This window comes from Hyla sarda, unplaced genomic scaffold (assembly GCF_029499605.1).
Source record: "Hyla sarda isolate aHylSar1 unplaced genomic scaffold, aHylSar1.hap1 scaffold_1334, whole genome shotgun sequence".
Taxonomy (NCBI): Eukaryota; Metazoa; Chordata; class Amphibia; order Anura; family Hylidae; genus Hyla; species Hyla sarda.
The window spans coordinates 53,974-70,331 of NW_026607960.1; the positions used below are offsets into that span (position 1 = coordinate 53,974).

At 39.7% G+C, this 16,358-nt stretch overlaps 1 long non-coding RNA gene across 1 annotated transcript in view; it reads left to right on the forward strand.

The window, feature by feature from the left end:
- Positions 1-16,358, forward strand: part of LOC130305852 (uncharacterized) — a 46,175-nt gene that overhangs the window by 19,597 nt on the left and 10,220 nt on the right. The window contains exon 2 of the long non-coding RNA XR_008855280.1: positions 12,392-12,464. This is a non-coding gene — a long non-coding RNA (uncharacterized LOC130305852). The remainder of the gene's footprint in view (positions 1-12,391; positions 12,465-16,358) is intronic.

Sequence of the window (16,358 nt, forward strand, 5' to 3'; positions counted from 1 at the left end):
TAGTATTATATTTAGAGGATACAGTGTCTGGCAGGTTTATAATAATAATTGTTTTCATATAGAGGATGAGAATGCGCTGACATAGTGAGGAGACGTCTGGGCGTCACATTCTACAGACAGAAGTTTTAGCTGTACCAGGCGGTATGTACCATCTGAATCAGATAAGGGAAGACTATAGAGAAGACGTCACCTGTAGTCACTGATATCATTGTTCATTCTCCTCTCTATGTCCTATAAGACCTGTAGTCTCTTGTCAGTTCTACAGTTAGGTCAGTGAAACTACAACTCCCAGCATAACCTCACCACTGCTCAAAGGGGTACTCTACTGGAAAACATTTTTTTTAATCAACTGGTGCTACAAAGTTAAACAGATTTGTAAATTACTTCTATTAAAAAATCTTAATCCTTCCAGTACTTATTAGCTGCTGTATAAGCGATTCACAGGAAGTTATTTTCTTTTTTAATTTATTTTCTGTCTGACCACAGTGCTCTGTGCTGACACCTCTGTCCATGTCAAGAACTGTCCATAGTAGGAGCAAATCCCCATAGCAAACCTCTGGACAGTTCCTGACATGGACAGAGGTGTCAGCAAATAGCACTGTGGTCAGACTGGAAATAACTATACAACTTCCTGTGGAGCATACACCAGCTTATAAGTACTGTAAGTATTAAGATTTTAAATAGAAGTAATTTAAAAATCTGTTTAACTTTCTGGCACCAGTTGATATAAAAGTAAATGTTTTCCAGTGGAGTACCCCTTTAAGTAATTCTGGGAGCAGTATATTTAAATGATGAAAACTTCTTTAACCCTTTCCCATTCTGTGGCAACTGGTATATCTGATTATTATACTGGAATTTCTCACAATGCGCTACAACAGTGGTGTCTGTCACAACAGGCTAAAAACTTACTGGGGGGAGGAGGGAGGTATGGGAGTGACACCATTTTCTACCGCACCGGGTGACACCAACCCTAGCAACGCCACTGTATACATACATACATATACATAGATTCACTTGCTCATATATATATACACATATACATAGATTCACTTGCTCACATATATATATATATATATATATATATATATATATATATACACACACACACACACACACACATACGCACACATACATAGATACACATATACATAGATTCACTTGCTCATATATATATATACACATATACATAGATTCACTTGCTCACACACATATATATATATATATATATATATATATATGTACACATACACACACACACACATACACACACATACATACATACACATATACATAGATTCACTTGCTCACATATATAGGCACATACATAGAGATAGACACACACACAAACACACATATATATGCACCTCACACTGACATACAGTCACTCACATATATACACAGTCACTTACACTAAGGCCCCAGCCATCCCTCTCTGCACAGGCGCATACATAGAGAAACACACAAACACATACACACAAATATATATACATACACACACACACTGACATACAATCACTCACATATACACACACACACACTTAGACACAATCACTCACATATATTTACAGTCACTTACAGTAAGGGCTGCATAGACTGAATTTTGTGTCTGGACATGCAGTGGGCGGGGCTTCTCTCTGCCTCCGCTGCTCCTGTCTCCTCTGTGTGGAGAGAAGCAGAGAAATGGCAGATAATGACAGGGAGAGTGGCGCCCCTTGCTGCAGGGAGGGCACAGCACCCTCCATTAAACCACATACAAATCTCCCCAGCAATGGATCCTTTTTACTTCACCTGTCACCCTGCAGCTCTTTTTGTGAGGGCACTAGAGGGGCAGGTGAGGAAAAGGGCAGGGGCTCCAGCCCCCCTTTCACTCCTATGTGTGCACGTCCCTGCACCCACACATTGCTTTGTGTCCACATATGGAGTCAGGGGTGGGCTGACAACACTTGGGGCCCCCAGACCAAAAAAAGGAAGGGCCCACTGCCTCCTCAGTCTTCTACCACGTCCCTTTTCCACCCAAATCTCCCACATAATAAATTAAAATGTGTTTATGTAAGAAACACTTTAACGTAGGCAAATTTCCATGACCAATAATACTGGTATACAAGGAGTAAATATATACCACTGATCTGCAGCGTCCTCTTTCCTTTTCTTCTCTGTCTGGATCAGACCACCATGTCAATCTCTTACCATCTGCAGGGCAAACATGTCAGACTCTACATTTTTTCAGTGTCCACCCATCTATAGGCCCACAAACTGTAATAATCCCCTTCAGGTAGATAGGTAGCCACGTAAATAAATAACTAGGTAGGCGGATCAGGAATCCAGATATGTAGGTAGGTGACTAGCCAGGTAGGTAGGTAGGGGGCTAGCTAGGTAGTTAGGCAGCCATGTATGAAGGCCAGACATGTACATAGTTAGGTAGCCAGGTATGTAGGTAGTTAGATAGCCCGGTATGTAGGTAAGTATTTAGGCATACATATAAAGTTAGGTAGCCCCCCCCCTTCCCTGTTGGTATAGACAGCAGAATTACCCCCCCCCCCCTCTTCCTTGTAGGTATAGGCAGCAGAGTTAACCCCCCTTCCCTGTAGGCATAGGCGGTAGAGTTAACCCCCCTTCCCCATAGGTTTAGGCAGCAGAGTTAACCCTCCTCCCTGTAGGTATAGGAACAGAGTAGACCCCTCCCCCTTTCTCCATAGGTATAGGCAGCAGTTAACCCCCCCTTTCCTCATAGGTGAATAGTGATTTTTCTGTACGTACACACAGTCAGGTTTACAACAAGTTTTCCGCTACAAGTTTGATCCTCGGCAAATTTCTCACAACTCAAACTCGGAACGGGGAACTTACGGCACCGATCTCTTTTTTTTCCAGGCCATTGGGTCACCAGAGATCCGAATGGCCTGGAAATGTCATATGGAAGGTCACAGTTTAGAGACCACTGCACAGTGGTCACCAAACTGTGGCCCTCCAGATATTGCAAAACTACAACTTTCAGCATCCCCAGACAGCCAACCCCATGTTTCCTGCTGTGAGTTTGAAGAGGAGCAGGCTCTCTGTGCCAAATTTTTGGCAGCAAATTTCCGCTGATGAAAATCCACCTCAACCCCTATTTTATAATGCAGATCTGTCACAAATATGCAACAAAATGAGCATAATGAGCGGTTGTTCTGACTCGGATTTACCTAAGGTTCATTATTTTTCTCTAGGATACAGCATGGCGGCAGCAGCTACATCATAAGTATTTAAAATATTTTTAATGCTGCCGCCAAGGTTCCTGGTTGAAAATATAGCCCAGTGTGTCAGAAATGTGACAGACCCTATTTAACTCTTCCCATTTCATTTATTTTCTTTTTTTTTCTCCTTCCCTGCCTTCTAAGATAACTTTTTATTTTTCCACCAACAGAGTCGTATAATGGGGATTTTTTTTATTTATAGCACAACATTCTTTAATATTTTGTCTTGTAAAATGTTAGATATCACAATGGAAGCCTAACAGATCCCATTAAAAATAACACTATAAAATCATACAGTGGCCTTACCAGCTTTCTTTCTTAACCTTCCCTTATGACATCACACATGTGACATCAGTCTTTGGTTGATACCTTTACCAGCCACTAGTACAGTTCAGGCCTTAGGTATCAGAGGGAGCGCACACAAAGAGCAGGAGATGAGGAAGAGGACAAGATGACACAGGAGAGGTACATCAATCCTAAATATTGATCAGAATACATCTAGAGTTCTAGACTTGCAAATAATGACTAGATCTTTTAAATATAATGTGTCACAATAATAGTGTTAATTGTATTAAATCTAGTTATTTAACTATACACTTTGCTGATGATCACAAATGACCAAGTATATACTGTTTATATTCAATTCTATTATACAAAGAGTTGGGGGGGGTGTATGTCCTGTATGGGTATATTAAGTCTATGGGGGAGAATCATCAAAACCTGTGTAGAGGAAGAGTGGAGCATCAGATCAGATCGCTTCTTTCAGTTTTTAGAGGCCTTTTTAAAATGAAAGAATCAATCTTATTGGTTTCTACGGGCAACTGGTCAACATTTCCTCTGCGCTGGTGTTGATAAATCTCCCCCTATATGTATAGTTTTCTATACTAAGAAAGTCAAAAGCACCTAAATGTCTAAAACACACCTACATGTATGTGACCTACTAATGGGGGTGACAGGGAAGTAATGTAAGAGATGTCTGACCTTTAACATGACCTCCTGTTATAACCTAAAACAAGAAATTAGGCTGAAATAACGTATATTTCACTATTTTAATGCTGGATTTCTTGTATGACTATTAGTACTGAATCATAAAAAGAAATGCATACATTGAATTTTCTTTAACATGATTGTCCCACAGAGCAAATTTGGTAAAATCAGATGTGTGCCCCATACATATATGTAAAGGGGTACAAAAATAATTTATATCCCTGTAGAGTTCTTCTCCCTCATGGATCTGATCCCCTAGTATCCTCTCTGAGCTGGAACCCTACCGTTGCCAGGCAACTTTCCCCCAATCCCCCTTGCTTATAAGCACAGTGGAAACAAACTGCCATTACCTTCAGGACACTGCAGTTGAACTGAGCATGTGTTAGGGAGCATTCACACCACGTTTTAGCTATACAGGGACCTGATTTGGCTGGGGGCAGTGAAAACCAGGTGCTCCCTTATACCAGCCGGACCTGGCCCCCTTCTCATTCATTTGAATGATCTGACCAGAGTCAAACTGCGGTTTTCAGTTGGTTCAGAAAAACGGATATGGGGCAAAAATGAGCCGACCGGAGACATTGTTTGACTCCGGTTGGCTCATTTAAATGAATGAGAAGGGGGCCGGGACCGGCTGGGATATGGGAGCGCCCGGTTTTCACTCCCCCCAGCTGGATCCGGTCCCCATATAGCTAAAACGTGGTGTGAACCCACCCTTACCCCGACTTAGTGGGTCGTAACCAACAGTTATCAATACAATGCAGGTACATGGAGAATTAGTAATCTTATATCTCTCAAACAATATTGTAATCCTGGTACATTGAAATATGTTAAATGTCACATAATGCATTAGTATAGAACTTTTGTTTGTTGGTATTTTTTTTTTTTAAATGAGACAACTTCTTTAACCCCTTAAGGACCCAGCCATTTTACACCTTAGGACCTGGCCATATTTTGCACATCTGACCACTGTCACTTTAAACATTAATAACTCTGGAATGCTTTTAGTTATCATTCTGATTCCGAGATTGTTTATTCGTGACATATTCTACTTTAACATAGTGGTAACATTTTGTGGTAACTTGCAACCTTTCTTGGGGAAAAATCCCAAAATTTGATGAAAAATTTGAAAATTTAGCATTTTTCTAACTTTGAAGCTCTCTGCTTGTAAGGAAAATGGATATTCCAAATATTTTTTTTATATTCACATATGCAATATGTCCACTTTATGTTTGCATCATAAAATTTACGTGTTTTCACTTTTGGAAGACACCAGAGGGCTTCAAAGTTCCAAACTCACTATTTTTCAGGGACCAGTTCAGGTTTGAAGTGGATTTGAAGGGTCTTCATCTTAGAAATATCCCACAAATGACCCCATTATAAAAACTGCACCCCCCAAAAGTATTCAAAATGACATTCAGTCAGCGTTTTAACCCTTTAGGTGTTTCACAGGAATTGCAGCAAAGGGAAGGAGAAAATTCACAATCTTCATTTTTTACACTCGCATGTTCTTGTAGACCCAATTTTTGAATTTTTACAAGGGGTAAAAGGAGAAAATGTATACTTATATTTGTAGCCCAATTTCTCTCGAGTAAGCACATACCTCATATGTCTATGTAAAGTGTTCGGCGAGCGCAGTAGAGGGCTCAGAAGCGAAGAAGGGGGTTTTGGAGAGTACGTTTTTCTGAAATGGTTTTTGGGGGGCATGTTGCATTTAGGAAGCCCCTATGGTGCCAGAACAGCAAAAAAAAAAAAAAAACACATACCATACCATTTTGGAAACTAGACCCCTTGAGGAGCGTAACAAGGAATTAAGTGAGCCTTAATACCCCACAGGCGTTTCACCACTTTTGCATATGTAAAAAAATAAATAAAAAATTCACTAAAATGTGTGTTTCCCCCCAAATTTCACATTTTTGCAAGGGTTAATAGCAGAAAATACCCCCCAAAATTTGTAACCCCATCTCTTCTGAGTATGGAGGTACCCCATAAGTTGACCTGAAGTGCACTACGGGTGAGAAGAGAAGGAGTCATATTTGGCTTTTTAAGAGCAAATTTAGCTCGGGGGGCATGTCGCATTTAGGAAGCCCCTATGGTGCCAGGACAGCAAAAGAAAAAACACATGGCATACCATTTTGGAAACTAGACCCCTTGAGGAATGTAACAAGGAATCAAGTGAGCCTTAATACCCCACAGTGGTTTCACGACTTTTGCAAACGTAAAAAAAAAAAAAAATTCACTAAAATGTGTGTTTCCCCCCCAAAATTTCAAATTTTTGCAAGGGTTAACAGGGGAAGCCCCTATGGTGCAAGGACAGCAAAATAACCCCCACATAGCATACCATTTTGGAAACTAGACCCCTTGAGGAACATAACAAGGGGTACAGTGAGCATTTACCCCCCCCCCCCCCACTGGTGTCTGTCAGATCTTTGGAACAGTGGGCTGTACAAAATGTTTTATTTGCACAGCCCACTGTTCCAAAGATCTGTCAGACACCAGTGGGGTGTAAATTCTCACCACACCCCTCATTACATTCCGTGAGGGGTGTAGTTTCCGAAATGGGGTCACATGTGGGGTTTTATTTTTTTTGCGTTTGTCAAAACCGCTGTAACAATCAGCCACCTCTGTGCAAATCACATCAAATGTACATGGTGCACTCTCCCTTCTGGGCCTTGTTGTGCGCCCCCATAACACTTTGCGCCCACATATGGGGTATCTCCGTAGTCGGGAGAAATTGCTTTACAAATTTTGGGGGGCTTTTTTCCCTTTTACCTCTTGTCAAAATGAAAAGTATAGGGCAACATCAGCATGTTAGTGTAAAAAATTTATTTTTTTAAACTAACATGCTGGTGTAGACCCCAGCTTCACCTTTTCATAAGGGGTGAAAGGAGAAAAAGCCCCCCAAAATTTGTTAGGCAATTTCTCCCGAGTACGGTGATACCCCATATGTGGCCCTAAACTGTTGCCTTGAAATACGACAGGGCTCCGAAGTGAGAGAGCGCCATGTGCATTTGAGGCCTGAATTAGGGATTCGCATAGGGGTGGACATAGGGGTATTCTACGCCAGTGATTCCCAAACAGGGTGCCTCCAGCTGTTGAAAAACTCCCAGCATGCTTGGACAGTCAACGGCTGTCTGGCAATACTGGGAGTTCTTGTTTTGCAACAGCTGGAGGCTCCATTTTGGAAACAGTGGCGCACCAGACGTTTTTCATTTTTATTGGGGAGGGGAGGTGGGGCTGTGTAGGGGTATGTGTATATGTAGTGTTTTTTTCTTTTTCTTTTATTTTGTGATAGTATAGTGTAGTGTAGTGTTTTTAGGGTACAGTCACATGGGCGAGGGATTACAGCGAGTTTCCCGCTGCGAGTTTGAGCTGCCGCGCAAAATTTGCTGCGTCGCAAACTTGCAGCCTGATACTCACCGTAAGCCCCCTGCCCATGTGAATGTACCCTGTACATTCACAGGGGGGCCTCCAGCTGTTGCAAAACTACAACTCCCAGCATGCACTGTCTATCAGTGCATGCTGGTAGGTATAGTTTTGCAACAGCTGGAGGCACACGGGTTGGGAAACACTGAGTTAGGAAACAGACAATGTTTCCCAACCAGTGTGCCTCCAGTTGTTGCAAAACCACTACCCCCAAACATTCTCAGGCATGCTGGAAGTAGATGTTCTGCAACATCTTGAGAGCCAGATGTTGCCGAACTACAACTCCCAGAATGCTTGGAGTTGTAGTTTTGCAACATCTGGAGGACTACAGTTTGTAGACCACTAATACAGTGGTTCCCAATCTGTGCCCTTCCAAATGTTGCAAAACTACAACTCCCAGTATGCCAAAACTGTCCAGGCATGCTGGGAGTTGTAGTTCTGCAACATCTGAAGGGCCAGATGTTACAGAACTACAACTCCCAGCATGCCTGGACAGTAATGGCATGCTGGGGATGTGTAGTTTTGCAACATCTGGAAGGGCACAGTGGTCTCCAAACTGTGGACCTCCAGCTGTTGCAAAACTGCAACTCCCAGCATGCCCAGGGCATTTGCCCTGGATGCCTGCTGAAGCATTTCAGCAGGCATCCGCTTCTGATCTCAGCCCGGCGCGCGGCAGGGCCCGGAAAACGCCAGGACGTACGGGGACGTCCTGGGTCCTTAAAGCCCAGGGTGCTGGGACGTCCCCGTACGTCCTGGGTCCTTAAGGGGCTAAAGGTGTACTCCGCCCATAGACATCTTATCCCCTATCCAAAACATTGTGGATGAGATGTCTGATCCTGGAGTGGGTCTGGCCACTGGGACCCCCCACGATATCTAGGCCGACTTTGCGGAATCTGTGGCAATCCATATCGCCAAACCACACCCCCTCTATTAATGTCTATGGGAGGGGGCGTGACGGCACAGAGATCGCGGGGGTTCCCAGTGGCAAGACACCTGCCATCAGACATCTTATTCCCTATCCTTTCTATAGCGGATAAGATGTTCAGGGGCAGAGTACCACTTTAAAGGGAATTTATCAACTCTATTTGCTCCAAAGAACTTCAGACCCTATTGTACCTTTTTTTTTTTTTAGCTGATAATAGTTGCCTAATTTGTAAAATCAGTGTTCAATTTTTCAGCCAAGTTCCAAAGAGGTGGGGTTAATCTGCTGAAGTGCCGAAGCTTGGCACACCTCCTCGGTTGCTCCCACCTCCCAGGCCCTCCTTGATTGATGTTCTGAGCCCGGTTTTTCAATCAAGAAGGAGCTGGAGGGGAGAGCAAGTAAGTGGATGTGCCGGGATGAGACACTTGAGCAGCTTAGATCAGCCTCCTTGCACCCTACATTTGTGTATTACACCTGAATATTAGACAATACTGGATTAAACTATGTGGAATGTTGATTTAGGGATCTATCCAATTGCTAGCAGGCCATGGACACAAGATTACATATAAGATAAGGTTATATGCCGACCAGGTATTATATTGTAGTTCCCAGCGATTTGAATCTAACTTTGAAGGGGAAGTGCCTTTAGGCACTTCCCCCTTCAAAGTTAGCGGGTCATGTAGAAATTTTTCTGTACCATGTCTATGACAATCATGGGTGCTTTTTGCCTTCCTTAGGTTGTAGGGATATTGTTACCATTAAAATTGTCAGAACCCTAAAATAAACCCTAACAGACCCAACTAAACTAAGGAATACATGTTCATAGTTATTAAAAAGAGGAAACACACCCCTCAAGGAACATAACAAGGGGTACAGTGAGCCTTAACACACCACAGGTGTTTGATGACTTTTTGTAAAATTTGGATGAGTAAATAAAAAAAATAGGAGGAAATACGAGAAAATGCCCCTCAAAATTTGTAACCCCATTTCTTCTGGGTTTGGAAGTATCCCATGTATGGATGTAAAGTGCTCTGCGAGCAAACTACAATGATCAGAAGAGAAGAAGCGCCATTGGGCTTTTGGAGAGAGAATTCGTCTGGAATTCAAGTCAGGGGACATGTGCGTTTACAAAGCCCCCATGGTGCCAGAACAGTGGACCCCCCACATGTGACTCTATTTCGGAAACAACACCCCTCACAGAATGTAACAATGGGTGCAGTGAGCATTTACATACCACTGACGTTTGACAGACTTTTGGAACAGTGGGCTGTGCAAATAAAAACTTAAATTTTTCATTTTCATGGACCCCTGTTCCAAAAATCTGTCAGACACCAGTAGGGCATAAATGCTCACTGCACCCCTTATTACATTCCATGAGGGGTGTAGTTTCCAAAATGGGGTCACATGTTGGGGGGGGGTTCCGCTGTTCTGGCACCATGGGGGCTTTGTAAACGCACATGGCCTTCAATTCCAGCCAAATTCTCTCTCCAAAAGTCCAATGGCGCTCCTTCTCTTCTGAGCCCTGTAGTGAGCCAGCAGAGCACTTTATGTCCACACATGGAGTTATTTAAATATTCAGAAGAAATGGTGATACAAATTATGGGGGGCTTTTTCTCAATTACCCCTTGTGAAAATGAAAAATTTGGGATAACATTAGAAATTAGAAATATTAGCAATAAATTCATCATAAAATATACTTACTGTTAAATACTTTAACTCAATATAAAATTAAAATAAAAACAATAAAAATTAATAAAATGTAAAAAATATATATAAAAAATATGTATATAAAAATCTAAAATCACTAACTAAAAAATAAAATACACAAAATACATAAAAAATACAAATAATAACATAAATATAACAAAAATAAAATATAGGTAAAGTGCGAGCTGATCAGCTACCACCGGACCATCCTCCCAAAACCAACGCACGGCAGGTGTATGGCAGCACCGAATGCAGAAACAAGGAAGAAATGCCAGCGAGGTAAAGCGGATCCCAGATTTATTAAATGGATAAAAACAGGAACGGTAAATACAGGGTTACGCGTTTCAGGCGTGTAACAGGACGCCCTTAGTCATACTAAAATATAAAATATAGCACCAATCACTAATAATAAATAGATTAAGATTATACAAGCAAGAACTTTCTGAATAAGATAACGTTTTTTCACTTCCATCTACTGTATATATATATGTGTATATATATATATATATATATATATGTATAATTCCCTCTGCTTCCCTTCTCCCTTCCTTATTCCCCCCCCCCCCCCCCGCCCCTCCCTTGCAACTTACATGCTACTCAAGAAATCCATATCTTAGGACATCATATATCCCAGACTACCATAGCTTATTACATAACAAACAGAATAAATAGCAGTCTATACCGATTCACAGAATATAAATAAATAAAATATTTTTTTCTCCTATAAAATTGCATGAGTTACAAGATCATTTACATGAGAATATAATTACTCATGTTAATATCACACTTTTACATACTCCATGGTCTGCACTATGGATAATTTGGAACATACCCTACACAGTCTTAGTCCCATAACATGTGCAGTAGTACTCTAGAAGTGAAATACAGACAAAGTCCGAAGTCATGCGCACAGGTCCAGCAATATGTAGATATCGCGAGAAGTGAATCATCCATCATGAGGCTTGCGCATTGATTACCAATGTGTGGACATGCGTACCTACTGTGACATCACATGTAAACAAAGGTGGTGATAGGCGCAGAAAATAAACACATGCCAGACCATAACAAACTGTATGATTGGTTGCGATTTTTCGCAGGATTGGTACACAACAATAGCGGGACACAAGATTGTGATGTGCGGCCATCTGATTGGCGATAGCACGGCACAGGAAATGAACGCAATGTGAGATTATATAAAGCCTACCTTGCGTCCGGGGCACCATTAGCCTCAAAGCCCTTGACCAAGCTGGTTTATTCAGCGAAACGTCGAAGAGGCTAGCCATGTTTTAATACAGCGTGTGTTCACTGTTAGTAATGTTAATGCAGCATGCATACTCACCTACTAGTGCACAGATCATAGTGCACAATATATATTAATTGTTGAGCACTAACAGAAACTTAGTAGGTAGGAGAGGTTTTCCATTTCCATAAAAACTTCAGTGACACCGCCGATAATTTTAAACCGTGTGTTTCATAAGGGTAGCTTTTTAGTTTGTGAATTGAATAAAGTTTAAAAGTTTTAGGGGGGCTTCTAGTAAGGGTTTTCCCCAGAAGGGGTAGCCCCTTAAAGGTTGATATTGCACTATTACCCTGGAACCTTCAGGGATCCTTTTTTGTTTAATTCACTGACCATTGAAGGAAAGTAAACATTGCTGGTTAGCTCAATGGTGCTGATCGGGACCTCCGCGATAAAATCGTGGCGTCCCGAACAGCTTGCAGGACGCGAGGAGGATCCCTACCTGCCTCCTCGCTGTCCGATCGCCAAATGACTGCTCCATGCCTGAGATCCAGGCAGGAGCAGTTGAGTGGCAATAACACTGATCAATGCCATGCTAAAAGAAACAAAAAATAACACATACCCCAAACATTGCAAACACAAAACCCCCAAAAACCTGTCAATAGTCTCTGTCAACATGATCCTGGGAGGGAAAATACACTGCACTACAACAGAAATAAAAATCCCTATCATCTATATCTCAATGGGTTCCATCTTTTCTTTTGTTCTTTTTTCTAATGCGGTTTTATAATCCCTGAGACAAGTAGTTCTGGCCCTAGAGTGTTATATATATTAGCGTCTGTAGCATGTATAAGGGACATGTTATCATACCTGTGTCTTTTATAGGTGATTGATGCCCGGTGAGAAGGTGAAAGTGACCTATACCCCCGTCAGCTGCAGGAAAGGAACCAAGAGACAGGTAATTAATATTTATATTAATTACTGATAACAATCAGGCTAGATATAACATCTAGACCTGCAGAGATGTCATAGTCTCTACCTTATACATGAAGATATATGTGATTTTAATAAGTATATCGTCTATAGACAGCTTCTTATATAACACAACTGTGTCTCAGGTACAGAGATTGGGAACATTTATGATTTCTAATATCTGTTTTTTATTTGTAGTAATCCCTTTTTCAATAGACAGACCGCAGATTTAAGACATAACTGTACTGTAAAGAAAAATCTATAAGTTAATGTAATAAATCACATACTATAACTGATTATTGCCATTTAAAACTATGAAAAATACATTATGTTGATTATAAAACAGAAATACAGAATGGAGACAACCGTCTGTGGCTCAAGCTCGACTGCCCCTTTCTTTGAGTGGCCCCTCAATGTTGTGGAAACGGGTGGAGGACATTGTCTCCATTAGAATGGGTCCCCCTACAATGCTTCGGCTGTTGATCTGAAGTGCATTCTGTGCTTTGGAACCTCGGGGGCAAACTGTATTTCTGTTATTAATTTTTAGTTTAGCAATTCCCACCGCAACATGGTTAACCTCTATCCTAAATTTCTGCACAAAATTGATAACAGACATTCCAAGAAATATTTTACCAAATAAAAATATATAAAATATTGATGAAATTCATGAATAATAATAACAACAAAAATAACAGTTTTTGATTCAAAAACAAAAAAACTAAAATAATTTATAAAATATTTTGCTCCTGCCCCCTTCCCCCAAAAATAAAAAAACATATATTACCCTTAAAATTTATGAATAAAGAAACAAAAAATAACACATACCCCAAACATTACAAACACAAAACCCCCAAAAACCTAACAATAGTCTCTGTCAACATCATCCTGGGAGGGATAATACACTGCACTGCAATAGAAATAAAAATCCCTATCATCTATATCTCAATGGGTTCCATCTTTTCTTTTGTTCTTTTTTCTAATCCGGTTTTATAATCCCTGAGACAAGTAGTTCTGGCCCTAGAGTGTTAGATATATTAGCATCTGTAGCATGTATAAGGGACATGTTATCATACCTGTGTCTTTTTATAGGTGATTGATGCCCGGTGAGAGGGTGAAAGGGACCTATACCCCCGTCAGCTGCAGGAAAGGAACAAAGAGACAGGTAATTAATATTTATATTAATTACTGATAACAATCAGGCTAGATACAACATCTAAACCTGCAAAGATGTCATAGTCTCTACCTTATACATGAAGATATATGTGTTTTTAATAAGTATATCGTCTATAGACAGCTTCTTATATAACACAACCTTGTCTCAGGTACAGAGATTAGGAACATTTTTGATTTCTAATATCTGTTTTTTGTTTGTAGTAATCCCTTTTTCAATAGACTGACCGCAAATTTAAGACATAACTGTACTGTAAAGAAAAATCTATAAGTTAATGTAATAAATCCCATACTATAACTGATTATTGCCATTTAAAACTATGAAAAATACATTATGTTGATTATAAAACAGAAATACAGAATGGAGACAACCGTCTGTGGCTCAAGCTCGACTGCCCATTTCTTTGATTGGCCCCTCAATGTTCTGGAAACGGGTGGAGGACATTGTCTCCATTAAAATGGGTCCCCCTAAGATGCTTCGGCTGTTGATCTGAAGTGCATTCTGTGCTTTGGAATCTCGGGGGCAAACTGTATTTCTGTTATTAATTTTTAGTTTAGCAATTCCCACCGCAACATGGTTAACCTCTATCCTAAATTTCTGCACAAAATTGATAAAAGACATTCCAAGAAATATTTTGCCAAATAAAAATATATAAAATATTGATGAAGTTGATGAATAATAATAACAACAAAAATAACAGTTTTTTATTAAAAAACTAATAAACAATAATAATTTATCAAATATTTTGCTCCTGCCCCCTTCCCCAAAAATAAAAAAAACATATATTACCCTTAAAATTTATAAATAAAGAAACAAAAAATAACACATACCCCAAACATTGCAAACACAAAACCCCCAAAAACCTAACAATAGTGTCTGTCAACATCATCCTGGGAGGGATAATACACTGCACTACAATAGAAATAAAAATCCCTATCATCTATATCTCAATGGGTTCCATCTTTTCTTTTGTTCTTTTTTCTAATGCGGTTTTATAATCCCTGAGACAAGTAGTTCTGGCCCTAGAGTGTTAGATATATTAGCGTCTGTAGCATGTATAAGGGACATGTTATCATACCTGTGTCTTTTTATAGGTGATTGATGCCCGGTGAGAGGATGAAAGGGACCTATACCCCCGTCAGCTGCAGGAAAGGAACAAAGAGACAGGTAATTAATATTTATATTAATTACTGATAACAATCAGGCTAGATACAACATCTAAACCTGCAAAGATGTCATAGTCTCTACCTTATACATGAAGATATATGTGTTTTTAATAAGTATATCGTCTATAGACAGCTTCTTATATAACACAACCATGTCTCAGGTACAGAGATTAGGAACATTTATGATTTCTAATATCTGTTTTTTATTTGTAGTAATCCCTTTTTCAATAGACCTACCGTAGATTTAAGACATAACTGTACTGTAAAGAAAAATCTATAAGTTAATGTAATAAATCACATACTATAACTGATTATTGCCATTTAAAACTATGAAAAATACATTATGTTGATTATAAAACAGAAATACAGAATGGAGACAACCGTCTGTGGCTCAAGCTCGACTGCCCATTTCTTTGAGTGGCCCCTCAATGTTCTGGAAATGGGTGGAGGATATTGTCTCCATTAGAATGGGTCCCCCTAAGATGCTTCGGCTGTTGATCTGAAGTGCATTCTGTGCTTTGGAATCTCGGGGGCAAACTGTATTTCTGTTATTAATTTTTAGTTTAGCAATTCCCACCGCAACATGGTTAACCTCTATCCTAAATTTCTGCACAAAATTGATAAAAGACATTCCAAGAAATATTTTGCCAAATAAAAATATATAAAATATTGATGAAGTTGATGAATAATAATAACAACAAAAATAACAGTTTTTTATTAAAAAACAAATAAACAATAATAATTTATCAAATATTTTGCTCCTGCCCCCTTCCCCAAAAATAAAAAAACATATATTACCCTTAAAATTTATAAATAAAGAAACAAAAAATAACACATACCCCAAACATTGCAAACACAAAACCCCCAAAAACCTAACAATAGTGTCTGTCAACATCCTCCTGGGAGGGATAATACACTGCACTACAATAGAAATAAAAATCCCTATCATCTATATCTCAATGGGTTCCATCTTTTCTTTTGTTCTTTTTTCTAATGCGGTTTTATAATCCCTGAGACAAGTAGTTCTGGCCCTAGAGTGTTATATATATTAGCGTCTGTAGCATGTATAAGGGACATGTCATCATACCTGTGTCTTTTTATAGGTGATTAATGCCCGGTGAGAGGGTGAAAGGGACCTATACCCCCGTCAGCTGCAGGAAAGGAACAAAGAGACAGGTAATTAATATTTATATTAATTACTGATAACAATCAGGCTAGATATAACATCTAGACCTGCAGAGATGTCATAGTCTCTACCTCATACATGAAGATATATGTGTTTTTAATAAGTATATCATCTATAGACAGCTTCTTATATAACACAACTGTTTCTCAGGTACAGAGATTGGGAACATTTATGATTTCTAATATCTGTTTTTTATTTGTAGTAATCCCTTTTTCAATAGACTGACCGCAGATTTAAGACATAACTGTACTGTAAAGAAAAATCTATAAGTTAATGTAATAAATCACATACTATAACTGATTATTGCCATTTAAAACTATGAAAAATACATTATGTTGATTATAAAACAGAAATACA